This window comes from Sinocyclocheilus anshuiensis, unplaced genomic scaffold (genome assembly GCF_001515605.1).
Source record: "Sinocyclocheilus anshuiensis isolate Anshui unplaced genomic scaffold, SAMN03320099.WGS_v1.1 scaffold1371, whole genome shotgun sequence".
Classification (NCBI taxonomy): Eukaryota; Metazoa; Chordata; class Actinopteri; order Cypriniformes; family Cyprinidae; genus Sinocyclocheilus; species Sinocyclocheilus anshuiensis.
In genome coordinates, this window is record NW_015539833.1 from 31,206 (window position 1) to 38,315 (window position 7,110).

The following is a 7,110-nucleotide window of genomic DNA, read 5'->3' on the forward strand; positions in this document are numbered from 1 at the left end:
AAATCAATAAGGAAAATTACTTCATATTAACACTATTAACTCTATTTTATGGACTTTTTTTACTGTGAAATATATATGAAAGTTTTCCAAGTGCAGTGTGCAAATGTCAGTACACAGCACTCTTTTCACCACTGAACACCACCAAAGAAAAAACAAGATACCAAGAAATTGCAACAAGATATTTCCTAGTCATCCAGCTGCGAGGCTCTCTGGGGGGGGACGTGGGCCACCCAGAGCCCCAGAGGCCCCTCACTGCAGCTGGGTAACCGCAGGGTCAGCGTCCCCCTGTCCCATATGTCCAGAGAGGTGTGCTGATGTGAACTGACAGCATCCTCCAAGCACACACACACTTTACACATGCTCATGGACGTCCCCGCAGCATCACCACATGACCTCGCCTCAGCAGCCCGAGGACGAAACGATACCCCACCCTGGCATCCAAAAGAACATTGCTTATTAACATTTAATAAAAATGATCAGTCCCTGGAGGATAAAGCAATAGTAAATTAATTCAGAGAATATTTCTTTATTTCTTAATAAAATGAATGCACAAATTTGAAAGCAGAGTTGAAAGCAGAGACCCAAACTCTTTAGTTTTAAAAATTTTTTAAACTAATGACACATTTCCAGTTATTAACATTGTAAATTTATAATTTTTTTATATTTTCATTTTGAACAAAAAAAAAAATAATACTGCTGAATGAGTGTTTCTAATACAACAACTTGAGGGAGCAACAAACTCTGACCAACTTAATCAATCGCTCAATTTTTTCCACTTTTGGAAAATCACAGAAATGCTACTGTCATTTTTTCTTTGGTATTGCAGCAAATGGGAGCTCAAAAAAAAGGATTTCTTATAGTTTCCGTTCACCACTGTAGAAGTTTATCAAACTACGATGACTTCAGCTCTGAGAAACCTAGAAACTTAAAAGGCTCCACTCTCAGTGATGTTCTTCAAATGCGAGCGAATCCCAGGAAAGACGGTTTATTTCCTGGAATCTCTATTTTAAGAAAGGAAATGTTTGGGATTCCATGAAAGGAATCTATTTTCATAACATACATCTGGTCTTTCTAACTAAACCAGTTAAACTGCAGTGGCAGCAATCAAATATCACACCTACACAGGTATGAACATTGAACCTGCCAAACACGCCCAAACACCCACTGTTTCCTGCTTAATACACACACACACACACACACACACACACACACGTTTGTTTTTGTGAATTGTGGGGCCATAGGTGTAATGGTTTTTATACTGTACAAACTGTATGTGCTATTGCCCTACACCAACCCTACACCTAACCCTACCTTACAGGAAATGTTGTGCATTTTTACTTTCGCAAAAAAACTAACTCTGTATGATTTATAAGCATTTTGAAATATGGGGACATGGGGTAATGTCCTCATAAGTCACCTTCTCCTTGTAATACCTATGTCATACCCTTGTCATTATACAAATTTGTGTCCACATATGTCACAAAAACACACACACACACACCTTTTATGTAAAAATTTTTGAGTGGCACAATATCCTGTGAAGATTTCACCATTTGCACAATATTTGTGTGTTTTGTTTTTACGCTTCAGAGAAATGTTTTGTTATCTTAGCAACATACTGACAGCAACATTCTACTGAAATCAATCAAAATATGAGTGTGTTAGCTGTTTCTTTTTTTTTTTACAAAAATTACTCAGAAAAGTGAAGTTAGTTCTAAGAAAAGCTAATTTAAGAATTATTTATTGGCACATACCACTTATTAATATTATGTTATCATATTAAAACAGTTAATATATTTTAAGTGCAACTTAAGTGTCCAAATAATATTTGGGACCTTTTTTATAGGCATGTATGTATTTAGTATACTTTCCTCTTTACTATAAACTTAGTCTATTTAGATATGTCTATATGTGCAGACAGTGTGTGTGTGTGCGTGTGCGCGTTTTTGTGACAAATGAGGACATAAATTTGTATAATGACAAAGGTATGACATAGGTATTACAAGGAGAAGGTGACTTTTCAGGACATTACCCCATGTCCCCACTTTTCAAAACGCTTATAAATCACACAGAATGGAGTGTATTGAAAATCTGAAATAGCACAAAGTTTCCTGTAAGGGGTAGGTTTAGGGGTAGGGTTGGTGTAGGGCAATAGAATATACGGTCTGTACAGTATAAAAACCGTTACGCCTATGGGATGTCCCCACTTTTCACAAAAACAAACCTGTGTGTGTGTGTGTGTGTGTGTGTGTGTGTCCCTGTCCCTGTCCCTGGTTAAAGTGACATGAGCACTGATTCAGCAGTTGTTTGTGAGTTTGTAAGCCGTCAAGCTTCATCACTGTAATCGCGAGTCATTATCAGTTTATGTCCTATTGTCTCTTTGTTCTCACTCACATCTCTGTTCACCTACACAAACTGCATTTCCATTTCTCAAGTATAGAATGACTTATTTTATTTGTATATAAAAAAGAAATGGAAAATTGAACACGAGTGAACAGAGTTTGATGATATTGTAAAACATTGAGATATTTCAGTGTCAAGATTACATATTTGCTGATTTGATTAGTGATTTATTATTTATTTTAACATTAACATGCTTTAACTTTCCAAAATCTTTCTATGTTCAATTTATATTTTAAAATCTGTTTTTCACTGTATTTTCAGTTTTTTAAATGATTTTTTTGTATTATTTTACAACACAAGTAGACTCTCATTGTGAGGTTTCATTGAGAGGTTACTTTGAATGTCATGAAATAAAATCAAGAATCAAAATTTTACTTCCATAAATGAAACAATATTGGAATGTGAGTATTTCTGAACTTGTTGTCACCTGTCCTTAACAGACAGTGCGGCTCAAGTCACCCGGATTTAAACCGAGCCACAGATGATTCATACTTTCGATCAGTGACTGAATTTAAAGATGAATTCAGTTTACTTGTGATTTGGCTTTCAGTTCATATCCTTCTTCATTTTTGTTTCTTTTTAAGACATGTACATTAGAAATTAACTGGAACCTAATGGGGTAAAAGGGGGAAAGGATTCGTACACAGAAGTCCAGATTTGAACCTGCATCATTTGGATAAGCACCAAGGCTCAATGTGTAAGGAACATGATCGCTGACACCGTCTGCTTGCACTTATTCGGGCAAAGCAGGATTAAATGTTAGTGAACAATAATTTTTATATGACTATAACAAAACACCATCTTATTTTTGTTCCACCATATTTTGTTTGTAATTACTTAGTAATCTGCAGGTGTGGCTTAACCCAAAAATGAACAATGCATGTCATTTATTTTCCTGCCGCCCATCAGAGATTATGCATTAAGCATTTAATCGCTGAACCATTAAATGCAGCATACATGGGCTTAGTGTGATTGTTTCTGCAAACCCTCCTAATGAGTATCTGTTGCAAACGGAATGTACAGTCCCCACTCGTCTAGCCCAACCCCATAGCCTTTGAATTTGCCTTGACTTTGTGTACATCAACATCAGAGCATTTGTCACTTGACTCGAGCAGCAGGACTAGAGTGTGACATGTGACTTGGCCAATCATGGCTCAGTTGCACCTCATGTGTCAAACTGAGCTGTCCTCGGTGGAGACGAGGCCAAAACACATCCGATGATGTGACAGTAGACGCACATGGATGCCAACCCAAGTCAGGTTAACCACACAATGCCAACCAATGCACAACAACATACAATGGCAATAAAGTGACATCGAAAACTAAATTCTAATGAAAGCAGATACCAATGTTTGCGACACAGCAAAAGATTAGAGTTAACATTAGGGTAAGCTTAAGTTTTAGGCTTTGGTCCAATGTAAATAAAATGCAAATAAAATGCTGCACCAGAAAGAAAAGACCAATCAGAATATGCAAATATTACAATGATACAAATACATATTCAATTTAAAAAATATACACGATAGAACATTCACACATTTTACTGAACATTCTAATAAAGTCAATTAGTTAGTCAGTGGAAGATTAACTAAACAGATAGCGCACAATAGAGTGAAATTAACTACAAAAAGTTCAAACTGACTTAAGAAGTTCAAACTAAATCTACTGCTTAATAAAAAAGAATGTTTGAGCAATATCAATACAGTGCTGGCTTGCAAATGAGCTGCTCTTGAAATTCGATATATACCCAATTATCAGAGTGACTGAGACTGAAATGGACAGATGGATACTTGACCCCAAAATCAGCATCATGATCTGAGGATACAGCTTCAAGTCTGTATGTTTGAAGCCCCCACAAGCAGTGGTCTGATAAGAGACTGAATACCAATCAAATGCTCTTCTGAATCTCGTAGATGTCGGGAAGTGTGCGCGTGTGTGTGTGTGTGTGTGTGTGTGTGTGCATGCGTGTGTGTGAGATTAAAGGCTGAAGGGCCATTGTCTTGTCAGTAATAGGGTGTGTCATTTTATAATTCCTGAGTTCAGTAGAATGGTGACCTCATTCTAACTCCACCACAAACACACGCACACACACACACGCACGCACACACACACACACACACACAGACAGACATCAAAATCACCGGCACTCTCAAATACACATGCACACACATTGTACAAATCTAACATGTCTGAGATTTTTTTTTTATTAATTGGAATTGATTTTAAGGGCCATTTAAATGTTTATGAGGGCTTTTTACCGTAACCGTATAAAAAACACTGCATGTTATCCATAGATGTTGAATGCTTTAATTGAATCGAAATAAATTCTCAATCAGAGGTTCTATAAAATCAAACCAAATTCAAATATAAAAGGTGCTGTAAATAATGAAATATAACATACAATTGCTTTGCTATAAAACAAAACAAAACAAAATAAAATGTGAATATCTTGGTCAATATCTGACCCTGGTCTGAGGACAATAACACAGGTGTCAGTATAAACTGTGTGCTTATATGTGTGTAATTATAGATATGCAGGTGTTTTTCTTGGCTGTGAAGCTCAGACAAAACTTGTGCAAAACTGAAAACCACCCTCTATCTCACACACACACACACACACACACACACACACACACACTCACACTCACACTCACACTCACACTCACCTTTTGGAAATAGTGATGCCTGTTATCAGATAAACAGTTTAAGTAAACAAGTAACTTAAGTAACTCAAACATTCCCTTTAAGTGACATCACATACATAAACACTACAAATAAAAAAATAAAAAAAATTAACAGATCAAGCAAAAATGGTACACCCATATTTGGATAACAGAAAGAATGAACAGGTCCCAACTTCTTGGAATGGCAGACTACTTTCTCAGGGTTTCTCCCATTATCTGCATTACTGAAATGAGAGATGTGGGAAATTTAGAGACTTTACAAGATGCCAAGTTCAGAATATTCGAACTTAAAAAAAGAAAAAAGCAGACAGCCACGCCAGCATTCACAGTCTGGGTGTCCTTCAGAAGCGTGCAAGACACCGAGACAGAGAAAGGGATTGATAAATTACAATAAGCCATGACACATAAATAACTTTCTAACTTTCTAAAAGGTGTGGTTCTTAATTAGTCCTCCAAGCCTAAACATAACCATTTTAGAAAGAATACAAAAAGAACATACAAAACGTAACAGACAGAAATGTGCAGGAAAATGATAAAATATAGAATTAAAAAGATATTTTGAATCGCTAATCCCACTCTTACCGCTAAACCTAACTATAACCTTTTCTTAAATATATAAAGAAAAACATAGAATATAAGAATATAAGTTGTTAATCGCTAAATATATTATCTCAATCCATTCTGTGAAATAGTAGTATCTTTATTTGTCCCTTCACAGGGCAATTTATACAGCATCAACCTCACAAACAGACAAAAACCGCTAGAATAAAAACATCACAACAAGTACAACCACAGCAACAGAAACCCGGGAATTAACAGTGCACTATTTTTCATATATTAAAATATAGTGTTAAAATTCATAGTACACCTTTATCTTTATGTTTCAAATAATTGTTTACAATCAAGACTGCATTTGAAACAAAAGATCTAGAAGCTCTAACAGTCCTCCCTATATCGTCTGCCTGAGGGGAGCAGTTCAAATTCTAAATACAAAATGTGAGATGTATCATCTAAGACAGTCAAGAACTTCCTAAGAACATTTTTCTCACACAGAGCAGATACCCCCAACTGTACAGAGCCTGTAATCTTTGACAGCACTGTTTCTCATTTAGATGCACATCACCTGAAAACACGGCATGATGCAATCTGTGATGAAAAAGGTGAGAGCCAATGAGCATTTGATTTGACTGCTGTAAAGCATCTTGACAATTTTGACAATTTGTGTAACAAGCACGTGATTTGACGCTGCTGAGGATGCAGATGATGATCATTGAATAAAGGCTTGAATTTGGGTCTGCTCCTCGTAATTGTATGCATTCTGAAGATTTGGCCAATTTGGCATCTTAGTTTTGATATTGGCATCTGTTTTTAATTGGGGAGGTTGAGTTCTGAGAGGTTTCAGGTAGTGTTTTTACAATAGAATTAATACAGCGTTTAAAAAAATGGCCTAAAATGAACTGCACTGGTATTTTTAGTATTTTTTACTATTCATTAGATAGTTGAAATCAACCTGTAAAATAGAGCTATATGCCAAAAAGACTAAGCTGGTATTAACCTGTCTGACTTATTAACCTCCCATTCTCTGCCGTATTGTTTCATCTGGCCGTGTCCTTGGAGAATCTATCCGGTCATTTCCGCCCTGAGGGCACATTGAGGTGGAATGGAAACATGTCTATTTTTGCACACTCCGTAATGTCTCGCCCATGCTGGTTCACGTCCTGAAGTCGTTTCCTCACCTCCCTAGGGCGTGCGCGTGGGTGCTGCTCTTCAGCGATCCCACCCACACCACACTGTTTATCTGACCAAAATAGCCCTGGAAAAACCCCATCCAAGACACAACATAAACAGTTCCTTAGGAGGAGGGAGGAAATATCCATGCTGAAAACGCCACTGTCTGGCCTGACAGGAGGTGAGAAACACAAACTTAAGAAAAAGGCAGCGAGGGGTCACAAACACATCTGAGAAATAATCCCGAGATCAGAGAAGCCATTTGGATACTTTCTGACTGCAAGTGTAATTAGTG